Genomic DNA, 11,466 nt, shown 5'->3' with positions numbered 1-11,466 from the left:
GTGTCACCCTGTGATGTCAGCAGGTGTCACCCTGTGATGTCAGCAGGTGTCACCCTGTCATGTCAGCAGCTGTCACCCTGTCATGTCACCAGGTGTCACCCTGTGATGTCAGCAGGTGTCACCCTGTCAGCAGGTGGCACCCTGTGATGTCAGCCGGTGTCACCCTGTCATGTCAGCAGGTGTCACCCTGTGATGTCAGCAGGTGTCACCCTGTCATGTCACCAGGTGTCACCCTGTGATGTCAGCAGGTGTCACCCTGTGATGTCAGCAGGTGTCACCCTGTGATGTCTGCAGGTGTCACCCTGTGATGTCAGCAGGTGTCACCCTGTCTTGTCAGCAGGTGTCACCCTGTGATGTCACCAGGTGTTACCCCTTGTCATGTCTGCAGGTGTCACCCTGTGATGTCAGCAGGTGTCACCCTGTCATGTCAGCAGGTGTCACCCTGTGATGTCACCAGCTGTTACCCCTTGTCATGTCAGCAGGTGTCACCCTGTGATGTCAGCAGGTGTCACCCTGTGATGTCAGCAGGTGTCACCCTGTGATGTCAGCAGGTGTCACCCTGTCTTGTCAGCAGGTGTCACCCTGTGATGTCAGCAGGTGTCACCCTGTGATGTCAGCAGGTGTCACCCTGTCATGTCAGCAGGTGTCACCCTGTGATGTCAGCAGGTGTCACCCTGTGATGTCAGCAGGTGTCACCCTGTGATGTCAGCAGGTGTTATCCTGTGATGTCAGCAGGTGTCACCCTGTGATGTCAGCAGGTGTCACCCTGTGATGTCAGCAGGTGTCACCCTGTGATGTCAGCAGGTGTCACCCTGTGATGTCAGCAGGTGTCACCCTGTGATGTCAGCAGGTGTCACCCTGTCATGTCAGCAGGTGTCACCCTGTCATGTCAGCAGGTGTCACCCTGTGATGTCAGCAGGTGTCACCCTGTGATGTCAGCAGGTGTCACCCTGTGATGTCAGCAGGTGTCACCCTGTCATGTCAGCAGGTGTCACCCTGTGATGTCAGCAGGTGTTACCCTGTGATGTCAGCAGGTGTCACCCTGTGATGTCAGCAGGTGTCACCCTGTGATGTCAGCAGGTGTCACCCTGTGATGTCAGCAGGTGTTATCCTGTGATGTCAGCAGATGTCACCCTGTGATGTCAGCAGGTGTCACCCTGTGATGTCAGCAGGTGTCACCCTGTGATGTCAGCAGGTGTCACCCTGTGATGTCATCAGTTGTCACCCTGTGATGTCAGCAGGTGTCACCCTGTGATGTCAGCAGGTGTCACCCTGTGATGTCAGCAGGTGTCACCCTGTGATGTCAGCAGGTGTCACCCTGTGATGTCAGCAGGTGTCACCCTGTGATGTCAGCAGGTGTCACCCTGTGATGTCAGCAGGTGTCACCCTGTCATGTCAGCAGGTGTCACCCTGTCATTACACTTTAATGAAAACCGACAACAGAATCCTTGAAGAAAAAACTAATTCAGGTGTTTGACATGTCGACGCCATTTCGTTTTGAAAATGTAGCGGAGAAAAATATATATTGTTCACATCGCATTCTGATGTCAAAACATTTGATTCTTTATAAAATTGAAAAACCCTTGAACAACTTTGCTGCACACAGAGATGTCCGTGCACCGCCTCGTTTCCACAGCTTCTATCCCGGTGCCATTTGTATTTCATGCTCATACCGCTGTTAAGAGTTTGATGTTTTATTGATTTTCAATTTTGGTGTTTTTTTGCTGTAATGTTTTTTTGTTACTTTTTTAGTGGAAATAAAGTCCTGAAAGTCTCTTCCTCTCTCTCTCCACTCTCTCGGCCGATTCTCTGCCACTTTTGGTTCTGAGTGTCGCATGCTTGGGATCCTTTCCCTCCTCTGTGGATTTAATTTGATTTGCTGATTTACATGTCAACATATTTCAGACTTTTTCCTAATCATTACCAACGTTTCCATGGCCATGCACTTTAGAGTAACTTATTACCTTTTACCACAGCATCATAATATAATTTTCCTGGATCATCGTCTTCATAGCTTTGATGGACCATGTGGCGTGAAGTTGTGTCGCACATAAACAGAATTGGTGCACATCACGATTTTCCGTACTCGACTGTCAGTTGCCATCCTCGGGGCGATGTGCACATTTGTCGACTCGGCGAATCTATTTGATTTCGGGGCCCCGTTGGGTCGCCCCTTTTGTGCTTTTGCGTGAGCCGGATTTCAACGCAATTCCCGATCCGTTGTGGTGCCACGGTCTCGGAGCAACTCCGCCATCGCCTCGACTCCCCCGTGGCCCCCCACACTGAGCACGCACCTGCAGCGCGCACACGTAGCGTCCTGGCGGGGGTTTGCCCATCACGACGGGTTTTCATCCGAAGGGTCTCTGGGATGAAAGTCCCGCGGTTTCCCGGCGCCAGGAAAATGGCCGACCCTCGCAGAGCGAGTCACATTGCGGCGCTCCTGAGTTGGCTTCAAATTGTTTGGGCGCGCGAAGTTTCGCCGGGTCGGCGGCGACGAGTCGCACGCGACGCTCCCCGCCTTCTCGAGCCGCTCGCGGCATCCGTGCGACACCGGCGAGCGCCGCTACGAGGCGGCGATAGGCAAAGTTCCCTTTCGTCTTCGTCCCTCCGACTCTCACGGCGTCCACGCGACGCCGTGAGCACGGCCGCGAGGTACGTGATGGGGCGTGCGAGCATTTGCGGACTTGGGTAGCGGTAGGCCTAGGGTCGGCTCGTAGAATATTCCCTCCGGGCGGTGCGGGGTTTGCGCCACGAATAAAAGTTAGCAGAGAGCATCGGTGTGGTGCGCGTGTGATTCCCGTGCGGAGCGGCTCCGTGGGCGTATGCGCGGCGAGAGCGAGGGCGGAGCCGCGGCCGGAGCTCGCGCGTTGAGATCATCGCCCGTCGGCGTGGACGCGAGTGGGCCGCCGCGTGCTGCGTCAGCGTCAGCCGTAGTGGGCGCGCGGCGTGCACGGACGCGCGTTGAGATAATCGCCCGCAGGTGCGAGACCGTTCGGGCCCCGTGTTAACGACGGCTGCGGTGCGCGCGGATGCTCGTGGAGGTAATCGCTCGCCGGTGTAGGCGCTAGCGTGCCGCTGTCCGCTGCGTTAGCGATAGCCGCGGTGCGCACGGGGGTGCGTGGGTTTACTCCGTGCGGCCGTGAGCCAGCAGCACGAGTCTGTCCCTCGGAGAGGGCGCTAGCGCGGGGGGCCCGATCGCTCGGTCGGCGGGGGCCCGGCGGGAGCCGACCGACGCGGTGGAGTAGGCGGCGGAAGGGGCGGACGTCGCGCCCCACCTGCCCAGCGAGGGCGGTGGGGTGGACGTCGGCCCCCACATCACCATGGCCCTGTACACGTTAAAGTATTGAGCACAAACTCAAGGAGCAGGGAAAATGGTAATGTTGCTTGGATTTAATTTTAATATCATTGCAACTGTATAGTTTTGATATGTTTTATTGAAAAACATTCACGTGCATTGGCATGTCCCTCTGTCTCAAACATTAATAATGTATCATCTGCAAATGTCCTTTAGCAATGTAAATGTTTGTTCAACATTGGTATTAAGCTTGAAGAATGACGGAGTCTTATAACTGAAGACACTTCGGATTTTCAATCAAAATTGACAAATAATCCACTCTACCATAAACATGCTACATTCCAGCTAAAGTATAGTAGTATATTACTGTAAAGTAGTATGGTGTATAGCACAGATATTTTGTACAAACCCAGTGAGATGGGAGTGCTGCTTTGATGCATTACGCTTGGGTCCGATCTCATGGGTTCAATTCAGGCTAACCCCTAAGGGTACAATTTTATTTTTACAGTTTCAATCGGACCAGGTACCTGGGGAGGTTTATTCCAAGTCAACATGGCTTAAAATCTGCCATGCTGAAATAAAATAGCTGGACGTTATTGCTTCTGACGTGAGTGCAGGACTCGCTATCCATGCCAAGGTGCGGAGGCTCATTTGGGCGACCAAAGGAATTCCGAATGCATGTTACAATAACGTTAATTTCAGATGACTGGATTCATTGGTAGAGTGCTCCAACTTGGGCAGAGATTTCTGGCTGGAAAGTGATGTGGTTAAAACGTTTGTCTCGCAGTTTTAAACGTTGCAATTTCAAAATACAGTTTGGGCATCAGAGCTCAATAAATTGAGTAAAACTCTGTGTGAGGTTAACAGTCATCCAATGGAGAGACTGGGCTACGCCATATAAATGTGGAATTTATATCAGTTGACAGGTCAAACGTACTCTTTGTCCTTTTTGTTCACTTTATTATTATAGGCTAGTGGTGTTTGTGTGTTTTAATCACAGAGATGGGGGGGGGGCATTGCACCTCGCTACACCCATCCACTGCTGACGGTAGAGGTTGACAAGTAAACACAAATCCAGTCATGACCAAAAGTGATTGCTGATTTAAAAACCGTCGTCTCGGTTGAATTTGTGTCTGTGTCTGTATATATGGATGGTTTCGTGAACGAATCTTTGTTGGTAGCCAGTCGGCTTGCAAAGTACCATCGTCTTCGAGAAATCAATTTCATGTGAGCCTGTTGTATATGAGCCTTTTCCTCATCAAGACTCTGCACCATAGAGCCCAATGAATATCCGACCAGGAACCCATAGCCAGTGAACTCAAGCACGTACACCAAGCTCTTAAGGCTAATGGTTACTCCGACTACACAATCCGCAAAGCTATCACTCCAACCATGAAGAAGGACCCTCTTGAGGAGCCTTTCAAAACCATCACTTTACCCTCATTGCGGGGATCACGAAAAAATATCTCCAAAATCTTGAATAAACACAAGATCCAGGTCCGTTTCAACACATTACATAAAATCCGTGATCTGGTTCCGTCTGTAAAAGATGTGATTCCGGACATACAGTACCCTGGCGTCTACAAACTAAGTTGCCTCTGTGGTAGTAGTTACATTGGAGAAACCAAACGCCATGTCTCGGACCGCATTCGTGAACAGAATGCAGACCTAAAACACGGTAGGACCAACACCTCGGCCGTGACAGATCACTGTTATAATTCAGTAGGCTCACACGGCATTGACTTCTCCAATACGGAGGTTATCTGCAAGCCATCTGGCTACCATGAGAGATTCGTTCATGAGGCTATCCACATATACAAGCACAGAGACAATTTCAACCGAGAGGAAGAAATTCTGGCTTAGCAATCATTGGAAGGATTTGATAAACCATTTCGGGTCTTAATTGATCGTTCACGCTTACGGTGGCTTTCAGACAGCATACATTAATTTTTAGTCTCCCCCCTCCTCTTTTCAAAACATAGATGGACTCGTCCTTCTAAATAAACTGCCAAATCACTCTCCGTGGCGCTAACGTTTAAAAATAAATCAATAAATACAAACCGCCACTTCTTTCAAATGTTTCTTGCCGTTGGTTTTCACACCTGATGATGACTGCTTGTGTTACAGTCGAAACGTCGTGAGAATTTTATTGTTTTATATATTTATTTTTATTGATCCCAAGCATGCGACACTCAGAACCAAAAGTGGCAGAGACTCGGCCGAGAGAGTGGAGAAAGAGAGAGGAAGAGACTTTTCAGGACTTTATTTCCACTAAAAAAGTAACAAAAAAACATTACAGCAAAAAACCACCAAAATTGAAAATCAATAAAACATCAAACTCTTAACAGCGGTATGTGCATGAAATACAAATGGCACCGGGATAGAGGCTGTGGAAACGAGGCGGTGCACGGACATCTCCATGTGCAGCAAAGTTGTTCAAGGGTTTTTCAATTTTATAAAGAATATAATTCATTGTTTATTATGTTCGTGTTACATTTTAAACAGAAAATGTTTACGTTTGCAGGACCTCTTTGGCCCAGAATTAAAATGGTGACAGAAAGGGACGTGGCGTAAACACCTACACACACTCAGTGTACACACACACAGAGAAAAGGACGTGGCGTGAACACCTGCCTATAAACAAACAGCAGCAGCAGCAGTGGCTGTGAAGGTGTTGATCTGACTGGTGTCAGAACATCAACAACAACAACCACCACCACCAGGGTGATGGGGGGTGGTGGTGAAGGGTGGTGCGGGGGTGGTGGGGGGTGGTGGAGGACTCCCCGGGTCTGCCAAGTGGTGGCCTGTGTCTGCGTGTGTACACACAGAGAGTGTACACATACAGAGTGTAAACACACAGTGTATACACACAGTGTACACACACACAGTGTACACACACAGTGTGTACACACACAGAGTGTGTAAACACACACGTCGTGAGAATTTTATTGGGTTATTTTATTTTATTAATTTATTATTTTATTCTCATTCTACGTGACTTTACCGAAAGAACCAAAAAAGATGAACACACACAGTGTAAACACAGTGCATACACACAGTGCACACACACAGTATACACACACAGTGTACACACAGTGTAAACACACAGTGTACACACACAGTGTACACACACACACAGTGCATACACAGTGTACACACACACACTGTAAACAAAGTGTACACACACAGAGTGCACACAGTGTACACACACACAGTGTACACATACACAGTGTATACACACAGTGTATACACACAGTGTACGCACACACAGTGTATACACACAGTGTACACACAGTGTACACACACACACAGTGTACACACACACAGTGGACACAGTGTACACACACAGAGTGTACACACACACACAGTGTACACACACACAGTGTACACACACAGTGTACACACAATAATGTCCACTTTGTTGTTGTAGCTGAGCCCACGCACCCAAGGGAGGGAGCAATGAAAATGAATCTAAATCAACTTAAACTCCAACCCCGTTCTGTGACGTCACCTCTCAGCATTACTTCATCGGCGTGAAACGCCAGAGGGAGGTGTACCTCGCTAGTGACGTCATGTCACCAAGGTATTCACCCCTCCCCCGCGCTCTTGAACATGACGTCACCTCCGCTTGGGTCACTGCCGATATCGTTCCAGTGCCACTCCTTATTTGGGCAAAGCTACGCCCAGTGACTGGCGGCTCATTAACATAATGTATCCGTTAAAGCCGTTGCGAGTTTATTGCGACGGGTTCAGCACTCACGACGTAACGGAAGCAATATTAACATAATTTATTCATTCTATAATTTATTCAGTTACGGAACCGCTCATTGTGGGAGAAGCGTGTCTCGTACCCCGGATGTGACGTCACCTGCTGCTGCGTGATGTCACGAGGTAACAGGAAGCGATAGCTTCCTGCAATGAAATCCGAGGTGAGAAATTCTCATTGTGGTGGTGGTTTTTGTGGTGGTTGTTGTTGTTGTTTACCAAGGTAGAGCCTCTCTCTCTCTCTCGTAGGGATGTCAGTTGAGTAGCAGCAAGCATGGGAATCGATGTCCAGGTTGGAACTTTACAACGCGGGGCCTAGCCACGCGGGGCCTTGCCTCCTGCCCTCGCCTGATTGCGTTTACTTTAATTATCTCGCTTAAGTTTAATTTGTCTTCACCCGGCTCGCCACTTTGTAACTTTGTTTTATTGTCAATATTCATGCAGTTTTCATATTTTTTTGTTACCAGGCCAAGCCTGCTTGAGCTGCTATACCGCTCTTGTTATCAGAAGCAACCTGCCCACAATAACAAGGTGAGGCTTTGTCAACATGTGTGAATGTTTTGACTTAAAACTTTGGTGACTCTAGGAATTTATATTCTTGGTTATTTCGGTAAAGTCACGTAGATAGAAAATTAAATGAAAATAAATAAATGAATAATTCCAAATAAAGCAAAAAAACTCACGTCGTTTTGATCGCAACACAAGTGGTGTTTATTTAATGTAATTGTATTATCAATTATTGTTATTTTCTATCTATGTAACTTTACTGAAAGAAACAAGAATACGTGTGTCAATGTCTATCGGTCAAAGACGATAGGCAGAGAGACGCGCAAACTCCAAATATACAGCAGGCGTCAGGGTCGGGATCGAACCCACGACTTCCTGTATACCAGGTGAGGTAGTTAACATCTCACCACGGAGAGAGACACGCAAACTCCAGTTAGCCTCGGCTATTTGCGTTGATCCTCGATTAATTACTTGGTGGAGTGAGGAAGCATTCATGCCAAGCAGATGAAGGTGGCCAGGCGTGATTCTAGACACGCCACCGCCTGTTTACCCAGTGACTGTACAGTTTGTGTTTGCAGTAACGTCTATTAACTCTGTTGAACACGGAGGTTATAGCGTAACAATAGTTTACTTTTGTTTTCCTCTGGAACTCTTTATAATAATGGAAACAGGAGGTGAACACAGCACACACATGCAGCTGAAGTCGGAACTGTTCATCCCAGCATTCAAGGACATCTGAGCCTGGATTCACACCTCTAAGTTGCGATTGAACGTTAATTTATGAATTTCTGCCTAACACAAATAGTATTGTTTTCAACACCCTTTGCTATGTCAGCTGAATTTAGCTCTCATAAATATTCCTTTTGTAGCCAGACAGCTGAATTTGTGTACTCGGAGTTTTGGGTGAACATTCATTTTGAAGATACGAGGGCTTCCAGGCATGTTTATGACCATTTGCCCTCTCATTGTGTGCAATAACAGCCCTGTGATGAATTTGGGACACGTTTTCACTACATCATGAATATATGAATAAGTATAGACGTGTAAGTCACGTGTTACTGTGTATATATGCATTCCTCTGTGCCTCGATGCTGTCATGTAGATGGTGTGGATATTTTTTTCTGTCTGCAGCTGACGCTGGTCTGATGGAGCAAAGGCATTCAGCGCAGCTCGGTACGACAAGTCAACAATGCGACCAGCGTGCATACAGCACGGATCGGACTGGAAATTTGACACGGCACCAGAGAACTCACACGGGAGAGAAACCCTTCAAGTGCACAGTGTGTGGGAAGGCATTTGCATGGCCATCAGTTCTTGAGATACACCAGAGAACTCACACGGGAGAGAAACCCTTCAAGTGCAGTGTGTGTAACAAGGCATTTGCACATTCATCTGCTCTTAAAATACACCAGAGAACACACACGGGAGAGAAACCCTTCAAGTGCACTGTGTGTGGGAAGGCGTTTACACAGTCATCTACTCTTGTAGAACACCAGAGAACACATACGGGAGAGAAACCCTTCAAGTGCAATGTGTGTGGGAAGGCATTTGCACGGTCATCTGCTCTTGTAGAACACTAGAGAACACACACGGGAGAGAAACCCTTCAAGTGCACTCTGTGCGGGAAGCTGTTTGATTTGTACTAAGTGCCTCGGTGAATGTGTATGCTCTGACTTCAACGTAACTATTTCTGTAGCAGTTACAAGCGAATCACTCAGCCTTTTCAATGCTAAATTCTATGCTAATCCCATTGTCAAGGGGTGCCTCTGCGGATGTGTATGCCTTAACTTAGCTATTTCAATGCTAAATTCTATGCTAATTCCTTTTAACAATGGGTGCCTCTGCGGATGTGTATGCTTTAACTTTTAACATAGCTATTTCTGTGACTAGTCACAAGCTAATCATTCAGCCATTTCAATGCTAAATTTTATGCTAATTCCTTCGTCAAGGCTCTTTCTTCCTCTCACACAGCTTAAAAGCCGTGATCTGAACGTGGCTCTCTCACTCCAGCGCTGTCCTACCAGACAGTCTCGCCCCCTTCACCTGATGAAGGCCGCTTGTGTTGTGGCCGAAACGTCGTGAGAATATTATTGTGTTATTTTATTTTATCAATTTATTATTTTATTCTCATTCTACGTGACTTTACCGAAAGAACCAAAGAAGATGAATCATTGCAGTCACGAAAGCTTTAAATCGAAATTTAACCGCCTCTACGGGGAGGGATTCCACACATCCTTAAGATCATTCAACAGACTTCGGGATAAGAAGGCTCAACTAATCGAGTCTCTCACCTTTCTGAAGAGATGCCGCGACTCTAAGGTAATACCAACCGCATTTACACTAACCTCTGCTGTTGCAACTTCTCTCAATGCAAAACGAATTCTAGCTAGAACTAGCTTCGCTCTTATCTCGGAAAAAATCAGACTTACACGCACCGAACTCGATCAGTTAGACAAGACACTCTACAAATCACACTTAAAATTGACAGCAACAATGTCTACATCGGATTGGGAACATGTAGACAATATGACTACCTCTTCGGCTGCCACTATGTCGAACAAATGTAGGGACAATTTGATTTCCAAATTCAATCACCTCTCCAGCAAAAAATCGGATCCACACACCGAAAAGATAGACGTCAACAAAGTCGTAATTAATCGCAGTAACAGTTCCATTTCTGATGGTCTGAAATCCGTTTTAGCTAAAGGTCTAAACTTTGCTGTCACACCGAGACACTTACCGGTTAATGATATCATTGCCCATGTCGACGTTGCACTCAAGGGCTTGAGTCACATCTCTGCAGACGTAGCAAGATCTGAAATCGCTGCAACCCTCAAAAACGCTAAGTTGCCACCTAGCAACATCAGCAAAGACGAACGTTTTGAATTATCTCAATTAAAAAAGAGGGATGATATTGTCGTTCTCTCAGCCGACAAAGGCAATGCCACTGTCATCATGGACAAAACAGAATATAACAACAAAATTCAAGAACTACTCAACGATGGCAGCTATACAAAAATAAAAAGAGATCCCACCAACAGCCTGGTCACCAAAACGAACAAAATTATCTCTGATTCAACAGCATTAATTGATGAGAACAAACAGTTCTCGTTGAAACCCTCTGCTGCCAGACCACCAAGATTATATGGCCTTCCAAAGATACACAAAGAAGATACACCCCTTCGTCCCATCGTCTCTACTATCAGCTCCCCCACCTACAAACTGGCACGTTTTCTGGCTGATATACTGCGACCTTTCACTGGAAAAACCACCTCTGCGGTACTAAATTCTACTCACCTGGTATCGACAATCAAAGACATTTCCCTGTCCCCAAACGACCTGCTTGTCAGTTTTGATGTGGTGTCCTTGTTCACCAAAGTCCCGGTACCTGACACCATCGCTATCATTGAAGACCTGGTTCATCAAGGACTGCATACTGATGTACCCCCCCTGGTGAGACATTGCTTAACCAACACATACTTCACCTGGAATGGAACTTTCTACAAACAAACTGAGGGCACCCCAATGGGCTCCCCCCTATCTCCGGTTGTAGCCAACGTATTCATGGAAAAATTTGAAACTGACGCCATCCAGACTGCCACTCTACGCCCGACCTTATGGAAGAGGTACGTTGATGACACCTTTGTCATCTGGCCACATGGCCAGCCTGCTCTAGACCAATTCCGCGACCACATCAATTCCATACACCCAGCCATCAGATTTACCATGGAGGTCGAAAAAGATGGCAAACTACCCTTTCTGGATGTCTTAATTAAAAGGAGACATGATGGTTCAATGAGCCACTCTGTCTACAGGAAAGCTACCCATACAGATGCTTACTTGAAACCGGATTCCCACCACCATCCATCCCAGAAGAACTGCCTCATCAAGACTCTATA

General features: G+C 47.2%; 1 long non-coding RNA gene across 1 annotated transcript; it reads left to right on the top strand.

Moving 5' to 3' along the window:
- The first annotated feature begins 7,158 nt into the window (after positions 1-7,158).
- LOC142915337 (uncharacterized) lies at positions 7,159-9,646 on the top strand. The gene is made up of 3 exons (XR_012935904.1): positions 7,159-7,224; positions 7,528-7,591; positions 8,699-9,646. It is a non-coding gene; the product is annotated as an uncharacterized LOC142915337 (long non-coding RNA).
- Positions 9,647-11,466: the final 1,820 nt, after the last annotated feature.

The sequence above is a fragment of the Petromyzon marinus genome, unplaced genomic scaffold (assembly GCF_048934315.1).
Source record: "Petromyzon marinus isolate PM22_M1 ecotype Great Lakes invasive population unplaced genomic scaffold, UKy_Petmar_22M1.pri1.0 PM_G_Scaffold_3, whole genome shotgun sequence".
Classification (NCBI taxonomy): Eukaryota; Metazoa; Chordata; class Hyperoartia; order Petromyzontiformes; family Petromyzontidae; genus Petromyzon; species Petromyzon marinus.
This window is presented reverse-complemented; position numbering and strand designations above follow the sequence as displayed.